General features: G+C 40.8%; 1 protein-coding gene and 1 pseudogene across 3 annotated transcripts in view; one reads left to right on the top strand and one right to left on the bottom strand.

Moving 5' to 3' along the window:
* Nucleotides 1-20,438, bottom strand: part of DHX35 (DEAH-box helicase 35) — a 782,267-nt gene that overhangs the window by 363,065 nt on the left and 398,764 nt on the right. The window lies entirely within an intron of this gene.
* LOC101132062 (ubiquitin-like-conjugating enzyme ATG3) overlaps nt 16,152-20,438 on the top strand; it is a 29,727-nt pseudogene continuing 25,440 nt past the window's right edge.

Genomic DNA, 20,438 nt, shown 5'->3' with positions numbered 1-20,438 from the left:
TCAGTTTCCATGTCAGAAATCTGAACACTACTTAGCTAAGTGGCTTTGGCTCCAGGTCTCTCCTGAGGCTGCTATCAAGTAGTCAGATGGGGCTGTGGGCTCATGTAAAGTCTCAATCGGGGCAAGGTCTGCCTCCAAGCTCATTCCCATGGCTGTGGGCACACCTCCATTCTTTGCTGTATGGGCCTCTCTGCAGGGCTGCCTCATGGCATGGCAGCTACTTATCCCAGGGCAAATGATCCAACAAAGAGCAAGAGAGAGTGTGCCCAAGATGGAAGCCACAGTACTTTTTTCTTTTTCTTTTTTTTTTTTTAATCACAGTCTTGCTCTTTTGCCCAGGATGGAGTGCAGTGGCACCATCTCAGCTCATTGTAACCTCTGCCTCCCAGGTTTAAGTGACCTTCCTGCCTCAGCCTCCTGCGTAGCTGGGATTACAGGTGCCCACTACCATGTCCAGCTAATTTTTGTATTTTTAGTAGAGATGGGGGTTTCACCATGTTGGCCAGGCTGGTCTCGAACTCCTGACCTCAAATGATCCACCCGCCTCTGCCTCCCAAACTGCTGGAATTACAGGTGTGAGCCACCATGCCCAGCCCACAGTATTATGCCATTTTCTATAACTTGGTGTCAAAAATGACATTCCATCTCTTCCACCCTATTCTGTTATTTATAATTAAGCCAATAAGACTAGTTCACACTCAAGGGGAGGACATTACACAAGATCATGGCCAGCAGGAGGAAGGACCATCTTAGAGGCGGCTACCACACCCAGTGAATCAGAAGCTGGGGGTGGACACCAGACACCTGTGTTTTAACAGTCCTCCAGGTGATTCAGGTATACATTGTATAAGGATTCAATGAGCTGCTGGAGGCAAAACACCTCACACACTGGCCAGCCCATGAGTACTCAAAGATTAGCTATTTAGGTTTTGTTATGATTACAGATGGGAATATTTTGCCGTGGTAACAAAGCCTTCTGCCTGCATACAAATATAAGGTGTCAGATAGGCCAGTGATTCTCAAACGTAGTTGACACTTATAATCACCTATAGAGCTTTTAGATATTATTATGCACATTTTGCAACCTAGACAATTAAATCAGAAACTCTAGGGATGTGACTCCAGTATCAATATTCTTTAAAGTTCCCCAGGTAATTTCTATATGCACCTAAGATTAAGAATCACTTAAAATAGACTCAGGAAACTCGTTTCTAAAAGTTTCTTCTCTATTAGTCTACCTTCTTAGAGCAAGAGAGTTGGCAAAGAAACCATTGATTTGTGGTTAAAAATCAAAACAAAAGAATCAAACATACAAACAAGCAAATAAATGACAAGGCTCTGACATGCATATCTTGATCAATTATTTAAATCCTTCCTGCCCTCTTGTCCTGCAGCCCCTTTATCTAACCTCTGGCAAGGAACTTTGATGTCCTGCCAACTGAGTAAGTAGACATGGAAATGTGCTTGTGTGTGTGTATTTGCACATGGCACATGGCTCAGATGCTGAGTTAGTGCCCCTTAAAAATCAGAATGCTGGGAAGAAGGAGGACATGATGTGTCCTTTCTACCCTTGGAGGAAACTCAACTCATGCAGTAACTTAGCTCCACCTGGGGCAGCTGGAAATCAAGCTGCCATGGGCCAATGCAGAACCGGGAGATGGAACTGCTGTTGCCACGAAGCCTCTACAGAGCCTCAGCCAATCTGCCCTTCCTCTTCCTGGCAGGCAGAGCCCTCACACCCTGGCCCCACATTTACCCTGACACTGAGCAAGCTTAAGTAAGGGCAGGTCTCTGCCCCATCAGCAGTGCCTGCAAAAGATCAGCTCAAATGTCAGCTCTGTCCCAGACACCTCCCCCAACCTTCCCCAAGGATTAGGTTTTGGGAATCCGAGCTCTGGTGGTTCTGGTTAACGTCATGATCCAGCTGCACTAACCGAGAAATTGTCAGATACTCAGCTGCTGCTCCAGAATATTCTTCTTGGAAGCTCCCACCAGAGGGCTATTTGGTCAAAACTGTACCTTTCAAAGACTGTTTATAGAGAAGCAAAGATGATACAAGAGGGGACTTTTTTTTCTAATTTAAAAAAAGAAATAAACCTTCACTCCCACAGTTCTCACTAGCCAATTCAGTCTTTCATGATTAGCCAAGGCACTCAAGCACCAAAAGACGCTACTGACAACTCTGGGACAGGGGAAAGGAGCAGCCGTGGGGGTGAGGAGACGACAGCCGGCAGGACCAAGGCCATCACGGTGGATGGCGGGAGCTACCATTCCAGAGAGTCTTGGTTCCTCGTCCTGCTCTGATATGTGTCACCTTGATGGGTCTCTCTGTGCTTCTGTTCCCTAATCTCTAAAAGTGGGATTCTATAAAATAATGTTTTTCTGTAGCAACTTGGATAGAACTGGAGGCCATTATCCTAAGTGAAGTAACCCAGGAATGGAACAACCAAATATCACATGTTCTCACTTAAGTGGAAGCTAAGCTATGGGTATGCAAAGGCATACAGAGTGGCATAATGGACACTGGAGGCTCAGAAGCAGGGAGGCTAGGAGTGAGTGAGGAATGAAAAGTTACCTATTGGGTTCAATGTATACTATTCAGGTGACAGGTACACTAAAATCCTAGACTCAACTATACAATTCATCCATGTAACCAAATGGAATTCTAAATATAAGATTTGGTTGAGAATTAAATAAGATGATACATATGTAAAAGGACTTAGCAGGTGTTTGGCACAAGTGAGTTTCCTTTCTAGGGCAAGAAAGAGAGGAAAGGAGAAAGAGAAAGAGAAGGTAGAGAAAAAGGAAAAGGAGGTGAAAGAGGAAAGGAAAGGGGGAAATGACACAAAAGGAGGAGGAAGAGGAAAGAAAAGAGGAGGAGAAGGAGGAGAAGAGGATGTCTAAGAGGCAGCAGTAGAAAGAACATCCTTTGGTTGATGTGGGGACCCCACAAGAACCAAGAAGGATGTAAGCCTGCACTTGAGGACTCTCCTGGGTTAGAAGGTCAAGCACACAATACATGAGCCACTTCTGTCCCTGTCCATCTCCAAAGCAGACATCCCTAAAAGATCTCCTTCAGGCAGCCAAGACTAGTCAATCAAAGGGGACATGGGAGAGAACGCAAATATACAATTATTGGGCTATATAAAGGAAACCTTCACAATTCAGGGAATATCTACTTATCATCTATATATAGCTCAAAACTTGCTTTATAACTTTTAAGCCTGAGTCTTAACACAAACAAAACCAGGAATACATAGCCAGCATAGCATCCACACTCAGCACTGTGTCACCTGGGGTACTGATTTTTCACCTCCTTGACCCACGATTTAGGCATCCTCTTTCTTAACTGTGCTACCCTCCGTCAAGGAAACAATTCTGTGTTCACAGACTTGCCAGGTCAGGTCTATGGTTATTTTTATGAAAGTAATGTTAACAACAGAGTCACAGCCTAGATCAAATACTTTTCATTTACTCTTTTGTTCTCAAATGTTCTCCTTCTATGAACTCTGTCACAAAAGGGCTGACACTGACAGTTCCAATGCAATCTTCAAATCCCAAGACCCTCAAATAAATTTTCCAACTTTACATCTGTAACAATTTCCTACATCAAAAATGCATCAGCACACATGCACTGTAGAATTAAAAATAAAATTGGGCTGGATATGCAAACATTTGCAAATGATTCCTTATTTATTACAACCCCTTGTTTAGAAATAAAAGGAAAAATTCTTCCATAACCAATGTTTGCCTCCTGGCCAGAGGTGAGCATCCAGGAAACGCTCCCTTCTCGCTGCCTGAGAAAACCAGCATCAAGGCCTTGGCAGCCTGAGCGGGCCCTCCTTGCCCACTCGTAATGAACTGTAAAAAAGGACATGATGGCCTACTTTTTAGGAAACCTGCTGCCAAATCCAAAATAGGGAGGAAAAAAAAAGATGGAGAAAATAGGAGCCTTGATTCTGGAAATTATGACTTGATGACATCCTTCTTCTCTTTCCTTATAATCTGTATAACTGTAGACACGACCTTAATTATAGATGGGCAGGTGGGACCAGGCCAAGAACAGGGCTTCAGCTAGAATTACTGACAGTGAAATTGCTGGGTTCAGAGCACCCAGCTTCTCCTTGTGCTTCAGCTGCTCTCTTGCCCTCACTCTCCAACCTTCAGGTCTAGCAACACCCCCCCTTGAGGCTTTTCCCAATGCTCAATGAACAACAGAATTTCATGTCCTGACCCAACTCTCCCCTGCTCGAAATTAAATCAAATAATAACCAAGAATCATAGACCCTGAGAAAACAATGGGTTCTATCTAGTTAGAAGCTTACTTGCAATAAAGCCACTTTGATCTTATGTGAACAACAGTGAGGCTCAATTCTCATTTCTCATCTTAAAGACAAAGTGTTAGAAAAGGAAAGAACTGTGAAATCATTATTGAACACTCCATTCATACTAGGCACCAAAATCACCTTCTTGTTTTTGCACTGAACTCGGGTAATAATTTTGTAAGATGGGGTTTCTCACCCCCCATTTTAAAGATAAGTAAATAAAGTTGTAAGGTTAAGTAACTTCTCCAAGGCTACACACCTGTGAAGGGAAAGAACTAGGATTAGAAACTTGGACTGGTCTCTCTTCCTGCCTCCTGTCTTAGTCCTCTTTCCTTCCCCAGTTAATCTTCAGAAATCACTCCTCTGCTTAAAATCCATAACGGTTCCTCTTTCCCACAGTATAGAAATTCAAAGTAGGGTTGCACATCTGAAACGGCTGAGGTGCTGAGCAAGAGGTGATAGCAAGGGATTCGGTCATATGGAAAAAGGCAGCACTCCTGTGTACGCTGTTTTAGACAATCCATGACCCACATGTATGAACATAAGAGCCCAAGGAGGACAGTAAAGATGCCTGCTGCCAAGTTGTTATCCATTAATCATTAATTAATGAGAGAAGGGAGAAAGGGAGAGACAAAGGAAAGGAGGAAAGAAGGAGGGAAGAAAGGAAGGAAGAGAAGGAATTACTGAGTATGTAGGAATTCCTTCCAATTCTTGAGACTTGGTTTCCAACATGTGCCTGCTATATAGAAGCAACATACCTTCTGGATTAATTGGATAAAGACTTTGAAGAATGAGGAGGTTAAGAAAGTACTGTCCTCCTCCTCTACGCACACACACATGCACACACACACACACAAACACACTGGTTAAAATGATAGCAGATCGTGTGGGTTTTGATGGTGGAGAAAGAGTTCTCAATACCCTTCATCTGAGTGCCTTTATACTTAGGACTATGAAAAAGTAAATTGATTATACATTGAAGATTTTTTTCTATTCAAAATTATCTCCTACCTGCAACCGACTAACCTCCAGGTTATATTATATTGTTCCAAACAGACAAGAGCCATGCCAATTGTCACACTTATTCTTGTCAGGCACTTCCCATATGTTATCCCCTCTAATTTTCATAACATCTCTAACATCTTCCCACTTCTTGTTTTCTCATGGTCTATGATTTTTGATTGTTTATTATTTAAGTTAATTTTGAGCAGCGGAGAGTTGGGTCAGGGCATGAAATTCTGTTGTTCATTGAGCATTAGAAAAAGCCTCAAGGGGGGTGTTGCTAGACCCGAAGATTGGAGGGTGGGGGTAACAGAGCATAGATAGAGAAATGAAAAACTGGAGAACGTGAATAACTCGACTTAGGTCACAGGATGGTAAATAGACAAACTGGGATTTGAATCCATCAGTCTACCTCTAGCACTCAACTCTAACCCTGAGTGCCAAGAGCACTGTGGAAGTTGACAATTTTTGATTGGCAATAAATGTTCATCAACCAAATTGAAACCATGGATGAGGTCCAGGGATTAGAAGAGGAGACACTTAATACTTGCTCAGTTCAGTTACCCCTTCTCTATAATTCTAATCACACTTTCTCTGAGCAGTGTTCAATGGAACAATGAGTAAAACGTGATTCTTCAAGAATTGCCCCTTTTTCTTGCCAAGCTGATGTGAAGAAACTGTGTGAGGGCAGGGCTCAAGTCAGAGAACTCCTAAGGAGGAGGAATTTTAGGAATATCTAAGACAGGGGATCACAAGGTCAGGAGTTCGAGACCATCCTGGGTAACATGGTGAAACCCCGTCTCTACTAAAAATACAAAAAATTAGCCAGGTGTGGTGGTGTACGCCTGTAATCCTAGCTACTTGAGAGGCTGAGGCAGGAGAATCACTTGAACCCAGGAGGCAGAGGTTGCAGTGAGCTGAGATCGCACCCCTGCACTCCAGCCTGGGTGACAGAGCGAGACTCCATCTCAAAAAAAGGGGATTAAAAACTATAGCCATTACAAAATTTAGACAAATGTCCTGTATCTTTGCTACTTCCCTACTTTTTCTTCTGCCTTATTTCCAGAATAGACAAGTTAAAAACTTCATATAACTTTTGCCAAAATGTCTTCTATGAAATGTGAGTTATACAGAGTGTTTATTAATTCATTCGTTTATTTAATTATTCATTCATCGTTCAACAATTTTTTCACTGAGCACCTACTATGAGCCTTCCTTGTACCAGATACTGTGCTAGACTGTGACCGGAACAGTTAAGTCCCTACCCTTCATAGTGACTCCTCTAATGAGGGAACCAGATCATAAAAGACACATAGATATGTAGAATACCGTTTTGTTTAAAAATGAAACAGCATGAAGAAACAGAGTGATTGAGTCATTTTCTAGATAAAGTATTAGAAATGTCTCTTTTTGAGAAGGTAGCATTGAACAGAGACCTGAATTAAGTGAAGGATCAAGCCAAAGAACTTTCTGGGGAAAATGTGTTTAGGTAGAGGAGACAGTAAGTGAGAAAGCCTTCAGATGAGAACACACTTAGCCTGCTTGAAGATCAGCAACAGAAGCTAATGGATGAAGTAGTAAGAAATGAGGTAGCAGATGGGGGATGGGGAGGAGAGAGACTAAGAAGCACCTTGTAGACCATGGAAAGGATTTTGGATATGATTTTTTTTTTTTTTTTTTTTGAGATGGAGTCTTGCTCTGTCGCCCAGGCTGGAGTGCAGTGGCGCGACCTCCACTCACTGCAAGCTCCGCCTCCCGGATTCACACCATTCTCCTGCCTCAGCCTCCCGAGTAGCTGGGACTACAGGCGCCCGCCACCATACCCGGCTAATTTTTTTTGTATTTTTAGTAGAGACGGGGCTTCACCCTGTTAGCCAGGATGGTCTCGATCTCCTGACCTCGTGATCCGCCCGCCTTGGCCTCTCAAAGCACTGAGATAACAGGCGTGAGCCACTGCGCCCGGCCTGGATATGATTTTTAAGTGTGATGGAAAACCATTAAATAACTGACACCAGAGAACTGATTTGGACAGATGATAACCCCACCCGTATTTGTAATGTTACTAAAACCCAAACACAATACTCTAGCTATGGGATGATTGGTGCCCCAGAGAGGACCAGCACCTCCACAGTGCAGATACCATACTTCTATTAATATAACCTGAAATCTCATTACCACATTTTGGCCAGGGGAATTTCTCATTTTTGACTCAAATTGTGCCATCTTCTGAAATCACAATCCTCTTTATCTGAGTAACTGCTTAACCAATCTCCCATATTCTACTTTGAAATGGAAGGAATGTTTTAGCTAAACATTTATTCCTGGTAGTTTTTTTGAGATGGAGTTTCGCTCTTGTTGCCCAGGCTGGAGTGAAATGGCGCGATCTCAGCTCACCGCAACCTCCGCCTCCCAGCTTCAAGTGATTCTCCTGCCTCAGTCTTCCAAATAGCTGGGATTACCGGCACATGCCACCACACCTGGCTAATTTTGTATTCTTTTTTAGTAGAGACAGGGTTTCTCCATGTTGGTCAGGCTGGTCTCCTGGTACTTTCTATCATACTGGATTCAGCCCACCATTCCTTCCTGTCAAGCTCTTTGTTCATTTCTGACTGTCCCCATTGTGTTTGTTTTCCCTCCCTCCCAGCCGTTTGTCATTCATTGTCCTCTGTATTCTCTGCAGGTGATCAACCTCCAGGTTATATTATATTTTTCCAAAAAGGCAAACACCATGCCAATTGTCACACTTACCCTTGTCAGGCACTTACTTCCCTTTTGTTGTCTCCTTTAATTTTCATAACATCTCTAATATCTTCACACGTCATACAGATAGGGAAATGAAAAAATGGAGACAGTGAGTGTATTAGTACATTCTCACACTGCTGTAAGGAAATACCTGAAACTGGGTAATTTACAAAGGAAAGTGGTTTAATTGACTCACAGTTCTGCATGGCTGGGAAGGCCTCAGGAAACTTATAATCATGGTAGAAGGTGAAGGCAGCAGGGAAAGGAGTGCTGAGCGAAGAGGGAAGAGCCCCTTATAAAACCATCAGATCTCGTGAGAAATCACCACTCACTATCATGAAAACAGCATGGGGGAACTACCCCCATCATTCAATTACCTCCACCTGTTCTCTTCCTTGATACATGGGGAGTATGGGGATTACAATTCAAGATGAGATTTGGGTGGGAACACAAAACCTAACCATATCAATGAGTAACTTGACTAAGGTCACATAGATGGTAAATAACCAAACTGGTTATTTGAACCTATCAACCTACCTCTAGCACTCAACTGTACCCGAGTGCCAAGAGCACCGTGGGAGTTGACTATTTTTGATTGGCAATAAATGTTCATCAACCAAATTGAAACCATGGATAAGGCCAAGGTATTATAAGAGGGAGGAATCAGTGTGCTGACCTGAATAGGATCAGAAACACACAATGCTGGGTTCACCACTGGAGACCTCTCTTCTAGTTGACAGCAGCCTATTTTGTGATTGATAGTTCAAAGAATACCAAAATCCTGACATGGTCTAACATAGTAAAAACTCAGTAAGTGTTTGTTGTTGTTGTTATTATCATTATTATTATTATTATTACTATAACTATTACTATTTGTCTTCTTACCTATATTTATCCATGTTGTCCGAAAAGGTTTTATGTGATACTTTGTCAAATGTCTAGCTGATCTCCTAGATCCTAGCAACAATCTCACTTCCTTAATCTGTCTGTCATTACATAATGGGGTAAAAGGAAAAATGAGATTGACCTGATATGACTTCTGGGAAAACACATGCTGAGTCCCTGTGATTATTATTTCCTTCTCCATGTGTTCACAAACAAACTCCTTTAATAATCCATTCCATAACCTCCTTTTGGATCTACAGCAAACTACTCACCTAGTGGCTCATGGAAGCTACGTTCCTCCTCTGTTGAAATTTGGGATAACGTTTTTCTCCCATCTTCTACCACTCTCACCTCTTCTCCATCAATTCTGTCAGTTCGTTAGCGATATTCAAGGATCCCAACCCTAAGTCCTCTCAGAACCTGAGGAGACTATGAGAAGTGAGCTCGCAAGAGAAGTAAGATTCTCTCGTCTAGTTCTTCCTCCTATTGAGAGGTTGTATCTCCTCTCCCTCATTAAAGCCCCCTCCACACTTCTCAGGCTTAAATTCTCTTTTTCCAGCTCCCTCATCAGTACCAGAAAACCAATTTATTCCTTCAGAGATCTAGGATCTAGATCTAGATCTGCTTCTCTGACACATGACTTTTATTTTATTTATTTTTTGAGACACGGTCTCACTCTGTTCCCCAGGCTTGGGGTGCAGTGGTGCAATCTTGGCCCACTGCAGCCTTGACCTCCTTAGTAGCTGGAACTAGAGGCATGTACCACCATGCCCAGCTTTTTTTATATTTTTCATAGAGACAGGGTCTCGTTATACGGCCCAGGCTGGTCTCAAACTCCTGGGCTCAAGTGATCCTACCACCTTGGCCTCCCAAAGTGCTGGGATTACAGGTGTGAGTCACCACACTGGACCCAGATGATTTTTAGAAGCTTGTTTGTTTTTCTTTCCTTAACATATTTTAACCCTCAGCATAGGGGTGAGCTTTACCCCCTGCCATGACACAGTCTTCTTGGTCCCTTCCACCTCTTCTATTTTGTTCTTAATTCTGAGTCCTTCTTTCCATCTCTCAGGTGCCATTTTTGCACTCACTTTCATCACAGAGTTCCCTGGCTCACTGCATGGATTTCTCTGGTTACCACTCCATGACCTTTGTCACTGGGAAAATATGCACAGGCAGAACGGCAATTTGAGGAGATTTCCAGTCATAGTCACACTACTTTTTGAAGCACCACCCTACAAATTTGAGCTGTGTTTTTTCTTTCAATTGTTTGCAATCCATATTCCTGTCTTCTAACTGTGCCCAGTTCCTAACTTCTCACTCTGTCACCTTTCCCAAAGTCCCTGTCACTTCCACTCAGTCAACTGATACCTTTTTGTTGGTAAGATTCTGGCAGGGCAAGTCAGTGACCTAGATCACCCCCTCCACCTCAGGGAAGATTACATTTTCAGATGGGGAAGTCATGAAATTGTCAGACGCTCTGCTTTTAATTCAAAGAGACTTTCAGAAGGTATCTGGACAGCCAAAGTCCCCGTCATTGCAGTTATTTTTCTTGCTGGGACAGTTTTTGACCTGCACCTGAAATGCATTTTCCATTTGCTATATTTGCATTTGCTGGGTGGCCTTTAGTGGACAGCATGTAGATTCTGCAAATACATTAAGGTCATCTCTCTATGCAGAAATATAGACAGATCCAGGTCAGGTCTGCACTAACAAAGCCAAATTTGCAGCAGTAACATGAAGCAAGGTAATTTAACATGAAAGATACAGGGAATTGAGGCAAAGCATGAATTCATCTCAATTTTCTTCTCTCTTTTCTCAAAGTGTTTAGTCCATAGTGAGTTACTTTGCTTCCAAAGGACATGGTTCCAAAGCTTATTCAGTTTAATCATCTGTAAAATGGGAATAAGTTCTGCCCTACCCACTTCACAGGAATATTTTCTTGCTCAAGTGAGATTAAGTAGTAGGGAGCTTTGTGAGAGAATGGAAAATTGCTCAATAAACGTGATGAATTTTATAAGAAGCTTTCTCCAAGTGCTAAGATTGGCCTCCTGAAATATATCTGTGGTCAGAGATTTCATGACAGAACTGAATGCCTCATGAGGCAAATAAGGTTAAGGAGTTAAGGAAAGTAAGAATATTATTAAACCCATTGAAGGTCATATACATTTTTGTATTCAAAAAAATGAAACACTCAAAGCTATACATGAAATAGATAATTGATTATATTTTACTTGTTTTAAATTATATTTACTGGAGGTTAAACAATTAACATGCATTTATCTTTGATGCTAAAATGACTTTGGAGATGGTAGTAACTAGTACTTAGCAAACACCATATGCCAGACCTGGAGGTAAGAATATATATTATTTAATACACACAGCAACCCTATGAGCTGGCCCCCATAATAATGTTTATTTATAGGTGGAATCATACTGAGATTAAGGAAGTTGAGGAAATCTCACTGCTGATAAAGGTAGAACTAGAAGCGCATGACTAAGGTTGGAAGAAAAAGAGGTGAATTGCTATTAGAAAGAGAATAAAGTCTTCTGGGCCCATCCTATCCCCACCTGAACTCCAATTCCTGTCTTTCTACAGGTCATCTTCATTTCATTTCAACATCCAAAATGCAAATCTGCGCTCATGCCCTTAGAAAGCTGATTTACTGTCAAGCACATTTTGAATGGCAAAGCTGCATCAATGTTAGCCCTTGCTTCCATTTCCTTGTGTAAGACAAGAGCTAGGATTTAATTTAGGTCAGGTTTCAGGAGCTGAGACTGAAGGAAATCTTGGGGTGAGATAGCTTGGGGAGTTCAGGGGTAAGAGAGATTCCATTTGAAAAAGTTCTGCTACTGAAAGTTTGAAAACTACTGATAAAGTGTTCATATAAACAAATTCAAATGCAAAGTTGCATATTTACCCAAAGCCACATGCCACATAGAATGAAAGAATCACTGAATCAAAGGAATCTCAGAATTTTCTCAGAGTATCCTAAACTTTGGCCATTCATTTGCCACCTTTGAGTGTTAACCTTATCAGTATACCTGTTTCACTACTTAATTTTCTCTAAATCAACTCACTTTTTTTTTTTAACTTAAATACCCACTTTAAGCCTTTCCTCAACAATATCTATAAAAACACAGATTCAATATGCTACCTTTTTCTCATGTACATATTTAAAAATAAATATGTAATTATTAAAATCTAATTAAAAAATGTTCTGTATGCCACCTATGATCATCTTGTGAGGCATACTATGGGAAAGGCTGACATAATTTATTAGTTCCCAAATGCGAGCTCACAGATGCCAGGTTAATTGCTGAAGGAGCAAGCAGAGAGCTGTTTTTAAAACACAGATTATCTTGGCCCCCTGCCCCCACCTCGCCCCAAGAAAGTGTGATTTAGCAAACAATATTGGGTAGAGTCAGGTAATCTTTTCTTGCTTTGTTTTTATTTTTCCATTTTTCAACAAACTCCTCTGGTGATTCTACTGTGCAGTTGGTTGGGAAACAACTGGTTTAATCTAGTCCTACCTAAAAGGGTTGTTTTAAGAATTTGATTGGTTAAAGCAAATTAAGTGCTTAGAAAGAACCTGTGTCAGAGTACATGCTCCACAATTATGAGTTACTATTACTTGACTTTTACTAGCCTATTGTTAGACTTTGTATTTGTCTATGACTTAAAGATAAACTAATTTCAGGATAAGATTGAAGGTGAGAGATTCACATAGAACTGAGGAGCTGAGAAGGGCTTTGGCCTCTGTGCTAATAGACACACAATAGCTTACTCCAACCCACTCTAGATTGAGCTGATCTCTAGGGCAAGGCTCAAGGGAAACCACTGACAAATCCTTGGTGACTATTCCTGTCTGTCCTGTCAATCTGTGTACACATCAACCTCTTATATATTAGGAGGCTACAAGGTCTTTGCCATTGACCTGGTAGAAGCCAGATAGTCTGTTTTCCAAGCATTTGTCATCCTATCTACCTAGCCAATCCATCATAAGTGAATGTGCGTGGTTCTTTCCATCCTGGTGGCATGATACCTTGGGTGCATGTAGACTTCTTTCAGAAAGAACAAGATAACTTTCTTGCTGTAGTCATGCCCAAGAAGTATGGTCATTTCTGGGTATCATACTCAAAATGAGGCAACAAGACACTAAAGCATGCAATCAGATTAGTGAGAAGACCTACATTTATATCAACTGAAGAATAATGGCAGACACAGAAGATGTTTGGTTCAGAGAAGAGAAGATTCAGGAATGTCAACACATATTTATTCCTAGGCAGGAGGGAATAGAATGATAAAAGGCCATCAAGTGAGAAAAAGCTTAGCACTGTCAACATAAAGAATGTCGATATGATGACAGCATCATGAGCAAAGGCAAGAGTGGTTCAGGATGAGGTTGAGACAAACAGATATGGATGATGCAGAACAATGGAAAGAAGTTTGGGTTTTAATCTAAGTGTAATGAGAAACTATGGAAAGGTTTTTAGCAAGGTATAACATAATCCAGTTTGTTTAACAAGGATAACTTCTGTGTGGATAATTTAGTTTGGAAGCTGCTCTAGTAATCTGGCATGATCACTATCATCAAATACTTAAAGGTCATTGTGGGAGAAGATACGAGCTTTTTCCACTGACACTCACAGGGCATAGTCAGAAGTTATAATGCAGAGTCCAGCTCCACCGCATAACAATTAGAATTGATACACAATGAAACGGACTGCCTCCAGTGATAATAAGCACCCTACCATTGAGGTTATATCAGTTAGCTACAGCTGTATATCAAACCATCTCCAAACTGAGTGGCTTAAAGTAACAACCATTTATTATCTCTTTTGAATCTATGGGTTAGCTGAATTGACCTTGGCTGTGCTCACACTACGCATCTATCCTTAGCCTTTAGGCTTGCTAAAGGATGACTAATCCAAGATGGCCTTAGCTGGGGTAACTCAGCTCTTCTCCACGTGGTCTCATATCCTCCACTAGGCTAGTGTGGGCTTATTTTTAGGGTGATCACAGAAAAGACAGGGAGAGGAAGTAAAAACTCACAGGTGTTTTTTCGCACTTCTGCTTGCATCGAGTTTGCTAACGTCGTATTGGCCAAAGCAAGTCACAGAACTAATCCCAGAGGCAAAGTGGGAGGGAACTACAAAGTTAAAATACAATGAGCATGGATACAGAGAGGCCATTAATTGGGCCCATCATCAACACAATCTACCACAGAGGTGTTGAAGGAGAAGCCTAATGTCCACCCATGAAAGAAGAGTTTGTAAAGTAGACTAGAATGGATGATCTTTAAGAGCATCATCACACACCACAATTCTAGTTGGAAGAATAAATAGAGCACCAAACATGAGATATTGCCTGGATAAAAATAGTCATGCCAAAGCCTGTGTCCCATGACTAGGCAACAATCTTTTTTTGTGTGCTGCCAGAATCGGGAATTGAAGGAAAATCTATTCAAAGGACTGGGCCCACTTGCTCTATAGGGAGATAGTAGCTCAGACTCTAGCTGCTCATTGTCTTTCCCTGGAAGTTGCTGTCTCCATTTCTCTGACAACATCAGTCTATAAGAACATCCGTGGGGCTCGAGGATGGCCTCCTTGTATTTGATTCCCCGACAATCAAACTGCTGGATCATCTTACAACTAAGATATTAATGGAGAAAAAAAAAAGCTGCCTGAGGAAACCACTCGACTCCAGGTCTAAAGTTCATTTCTAAATAAAGATATTAACTCATAAAGACAAGGGTAAGGATTTTGGCCTAACTGAAGCTGACTTACTGAAACCAAGAGAATTAAACACATGCACACATATTCACTCATTCACATAAAGTATTTAGAATTCAGATTCTTAAAGGCCAGGAATATTGAAAATGTAAAATAAAGCAAGCCATAACTGTAACTGCAAGTAAAGTTTGCATCTTGCTAGCAAATGTGAGCTATAAAAATTCCAAGTTTTTGTGGTCTGGTTGAGGGAAAGACTATTTCCTGAGCTTCATACAGAGACACAGACACTAATTTCAGAATATTGTTTAATCTAGTTCTAGTTTAATCATATACACATAAAACACACATATACAGGCACCTACAAATTCACCTATACAATAGCATAATACAAATATATTTACACTCAAATATACATATCAGTGTGCATGCTTTCATGCACAATGACACATTTATCTATATATCTTTATAGACACACTCATAAATAATTAGGCCTACAGACCTAGATATCACCATAGTAAAAATATATTAATACATACTTATAGATACATATCAAAAAAGTGTATTTGAAAACATCAACATACAGGCCTTCATACACACAAAAACCCACACATGCAGTGGCACAGTCGGACAGATACACACATAGTCAAGATGCAAACACATCCCATTCACTAACATACCACTGGGTGAACACAAACACAGAGAAAAAGGCACATATATGTTACAGCATTCACACGCATACAGAAACATATACACATGCCCACACATACCACCCACCTAGGCGCTTCACAAGGCCATGGATGATCCGGTGCCTACCTGCCTATCCAACCTGAGTACCACTGTCCCCTCTTCTGTCAGCTCTCCTTCCATTCCAAGAACATCCTAAATTATTTCCTGTTCCAATATCTGCACATTTTATTCCCCAGCTCTGCATATGGCTGATTTTCATCCTCTAGGCCTCCAGTTCAAATCACTTCCTCAATGCAGCCTTACCCAGTCACTGCATCATGTAGGTAAGACACTCAGTTCCTTCATTATACACTTTGTTTGAGTCCTAATGGCACTTATCACAATTTTAAAATGATACATTTTTGAGTGAGTGATTGTTTATTATCTGTTTCTCCCACGATATCACAAGATCCACATCTGCTTTACTCATCATTTATATCCCAAATCTAGCACAGTGCCTGGCAAACAGTAGGCACTCAGTAAATAGCTGTCAAATATAAAAATTCCTTGGAAGGAAGCCAATACATGATGTGTTTTTAAGCCAGCTACCATGGGAAAATTCTGGGAAATAATGCTAATCATACCAGAATTATGTCAGCCTAGAAGCAAATAATCTGGAGCAAATAATCTGAGATATTCATATATCAATGCCTGAAAGCCATTGATTAAGGGATCTTCCTGGAACATCTGGCCTGCTGTACAAACAGGCAGAGCAGTCTTTCAGGGTTCAGGGTTGAAATGGGGGAATCCTCAGGCACAGAGATGCAGATGCAACTGGAAGCCAGTCAGAGCACACTGGAAGGTGAGGATGTAGCCAGGGCACCAGTGGCCTCTGCTGCCAGCCCGTAAGGTGGATTATCTTAGCTGATAAAAACCAACATAGAGCAGGTCGATGGGAAAGCGAACCCTATTGGTGACTGTTGATGGATATGAGAGCAGAGGAAAGCAATTCTTTAGCTGGCAATACTGCCTAAGGTAAACAGACCAGGGAGCACTGGGGTGCCAAAGATGATAGCAGTGTCCAGACTAAACAGATGACGCCACTGTGGCTAGTCTATAGCAAGGGGTAGTTCAGGACAAGTCAAACCCAAGAGATGAGAGAGGAGAGCTGCTAGATATGACACCCCACACTCGGAAAGTCCCAGGCCCTTCTGCATGTAAGACTCTCCAGCTGCAGGATGGGAAGTCCTGTGGTTGGGACAGAGTTCTGCAAACAACTCTAAGCCTTTGAAATACATGTGCAAAGCAAGTGTCATTTAAGGATGGAAAATGTAACACTCAGCTGGTCTTGAGACACATGATGTACTGTAAAGTAAACCTCATGACAGGAAAGCAGGCAGCTGTATCTGCTGCTTCTTTGTTCCCTCCCCATTTCCACCACACTCCCTGCCTCCAACACTGGTGCTAATGCCAAGTATAAAGTAAGGTTTTGTTTGTTTTTTAAACAGAAATTGAAATCAGTTTGCATTCATTTTACTATGGGTGCTAGTTATCATCAGAGACATGGATTAGGTCACCTGCACAGATGGCCCTGGCTTTACAAGCTGAACTATTTAAAATGCCAAAGTCCTAATGAGATCATGGGTGGGGAAGGATGTTCAATGAACATATTGCCCATATTGACTTGCCATGTGCAAGAATAAGGCATTGGTGTATTGTAATTGAACTCTCTTGTAAAAACTCATGCAATAAACTCATGAAATCCAGTTCTGGGAAAAGGAGAGTCTTTACATAGAACCTGCTGTGAACAATAAAATCTGAGCCTAATGGCTGAATCTCTGACCTATGATCCAGTTACCATCACCCCACCACCAGTGCCACCTTGCTGTCTCCGTAAAGTGCTCATCAATAAGTGCTCTAGATCAGTTGATCTCAAAGTATGATACCAGTAGCATTCTCATCAGCATCACCTGGGAATGTAGAGATGCAAAATTCAGGGGCCCATCTCAACTTACTGAATCAGAAACTTTGAAAGTGGTTCCACTCCATTTGTCTTATCAAACCCTCCATGTGATTGCACTGTATACTGAAAAGTTGTGCACAGTGGCTGACGCCTGTAATCCCAGCACTTTGGGAGGCCGAGGCAGGCAGATCTCTTGAGGCCAGGAGTTTGAGACCAGCCTGGCCAACATGGTGAAACCCCATCTCCAGTAAAAATACAAAATTTAGCCACGCATAGTGGTGTGCACCTGTAATCCCAGCTACTCGGGAGGCTGAGACAGGAGAATCACTTGAACCTGGGAGGTGGAGGTTGCAGTGAGCCAAGATTGCATCACTGCACTGCAGCCTGGGCAAAAAGAGTGAAACTCTATTTCAAAAAAGTTGGAGGAACACTGGTCTAGATTGGCAAACAGAATCTCCCTCCTCCCCACTTCCTCATCCCTCTCTCACATACACAAGTAATGCTGCTGCTTGGGAGAACTAGGCAGTTGGACCTTGTCATATTTCCAAGAACATTGCATTCAGAGTTTTATACATGAGTCATATGGGCTTTGTTATAATGAAAAAATGTTGACAGATCTGGGGACAAGACTGTCCCTCCCCAGACACACTGTTGGATGTCCCCTGGATTACACGTACTAGGCAAAAACCTGAGCTTTGGAAGACCAAGGCAGTTTTCTCCCAACAACTGTCTGAAGTTCTTAATAGTGATTTAATTATATATACATATATATTTTTTGTTTTTTTGAGACAGAGTCTCACTCTGTCGCCCAAGCTAGAGTACAGTGGCATGATCTCCACTCACTGCAACCTCTGCCTCCCGGGTTTAAGCTATTTTCCTGCCTCAGCCTCCCAAGTAGCTGGGACTACAGGTGTGTGCCACCACACCTGGTTAATTTTTGTATTTTTAGTAGAGACGAGGTTTTGCCATGTTAGCCAGGCTGGTCTCAAACTCCTGACCTCAGGTGATCTGCCCACCTTGGGCTCCCAAAGTGCTAGAATTACAGGCATGAGCCACCACACCAGGCCAGTGATTTTATTTTAAATGAACGCTTAATATAGAATAGCGAGCATGTAAAAATGTGACCATGCAAAAAAAAATTATATAAACCCATGTAATTACTATCCAGATCAAGAAACAAAATATAGCCAGCACCCCTGAAGCTTCTTTGTGTTCTCTCTCAAGCTCTCTATAAAAATTAACAACCATTTTTACATATTCCACCATTAGTTTTACCTGTTTTAAAACTTCATGTAAAAGATATCTTTGTGTTTGCTTTCATTCAGTATTATGATTGAGGGATTCATTGCATAAGGCAAGAGTATGAAAGTTCTAAATACATTCTTACCAACACTTGGCACCTTATTGTGACTTCAATTTGCATTTTACTGATTACTAATGAGGTTAAAATTGTTTCATATGCTTATTGGCTATTTTTATCCTCTTTTGTGAAGAGCCTATTCAGGATTTAAGCCCATCTCCAATTGGGTCGTTACAGATTTGTAGAAACACTTCCTAAATATTTTGTGGATAATATCCCCTTGTTGAATAAATGTATCTTAAATACCTCCCACTCTGTTTCTTGCATTTTTATTCTCCTAATGGTGTATTTTGATAAATACAAATTCTTAATTTTAATTAAGATCAACTTAATCTTTTTATGGGCAGTATTGTATCTTTCCTGGGAAATATTAAACTACTCTAAAGTAATGAAAATATTCCCAAATTTATCTTTACAACATTTTGTTGTTTTTACTGTTTACGTTTAAAACTATAATGTATCTGGAATTTATTTTTGTGTAGGATGTGTGATATGGCTCCAGATTCGTTTTTTTCCATGTGAATATCCAATCGACCCAATATGACTTCCTCTTATTGAAGAAATGACCTCTCTGAACTGCAATGTGGTGTCACCATTGTCACAAGCCAAGTGGATACACACGTTTGGATCTATTTCTGGTTCTCTATTTGTTTCATGCATATTTTGTCTTGTGCCAATATCATACTGTATTAATTATTACAACTTTGAAATAAATCTTTTTCCCTTTCTTCCAGCCTCGAGGTATAATTGATAAAAAAGGTATATATTTATGGCATACAACATGATGCTTTCATGCTATATATTATGTATACATTTTGAAATAATTACCACAATCAAGCTAATTAACATATCCATCACCTGACATAGTTATCGTGTGTGCATGTGTATGTGATAGAATGTTTATGATCTATTCTCTTAGCAAATTTAACATACAGTACAGTATTGTTAACTAGAATTATCATGCTGTACAGTAGATCTCCAGAACATATTCACCCTGCCAAACTGAAACTTTGTATCCTTTGACCAAGTCTCCCCATATCCTTCAACATCCAACCCCTCGAAATTACCATTCTACTCTGTTTCTATGAGTTTGACATTTGTAAAGTCCACATGTAAGTGAGATCATGCAATATTTCTTTCTGTGGCTAGCTTCTTTCACTTAGCATAATGCCTTCCAGATCCACGTTGTCACAAATATTTTCTTTTTAAAGCTGAATATGTCATTGTGTATATGAGTGTATGTGTGTGTGTGTGTGTGTGTGTGCATACCCAGCACATTTTCATTTTTTATCATCCACTGATGGACACTTAGGTTGATTCCATTTCTTGGCTATTGCAAATAATGCTACAATATTCATGAGGGTAAAGATATCTTTTCAGATATTAATTTCATTGCCTTTAGATATATACCCAGAAGTGAGACTATGGGATGATATGGTAGTTTTATTTTTAATTTTTTGAGAAACATTCATGTTTTCCATAATGACTGTGCTAATTCACATTCCCATCAAACAGCATATGTTCCCTTTTCCTCCACGGTCTTGCCAACTTTTGTCTTTTGTCTTTTTGATGATAGCTATTTTAACAGGTGTGAGGTGATTTCTCATTGTGTTTTTTATTTGCATATCTCTAAAGATTAGTGATGTTGGACTTTTTTTCATGAACATTTTGGCCATTTGTATTTCTTTTTTTGAAAAATGTCTATTTGGGTCCTTCACCCACACTTAAATTGGGTTCTTTGTTTCCTTTCTGTTAAGTTGTT

This window comes from Gorilla gorilla, chromosome 21 (assembly GCF_029281585.2).
Source record: "Gorilla gorilla gorilla isolate KB3781 chromosome 21, NHGRI_mGorGor1-v2.1_pri, whole genome shotgun sequence".
NCBI lineage: Eukaryota > Metazoa > Chordata > Mammalia > Primates > Hominidae > Gorilla > Gorilla gorilla.
This window is presented reverse-complemented; position numbering and strand designations above follow the sequence as displayed.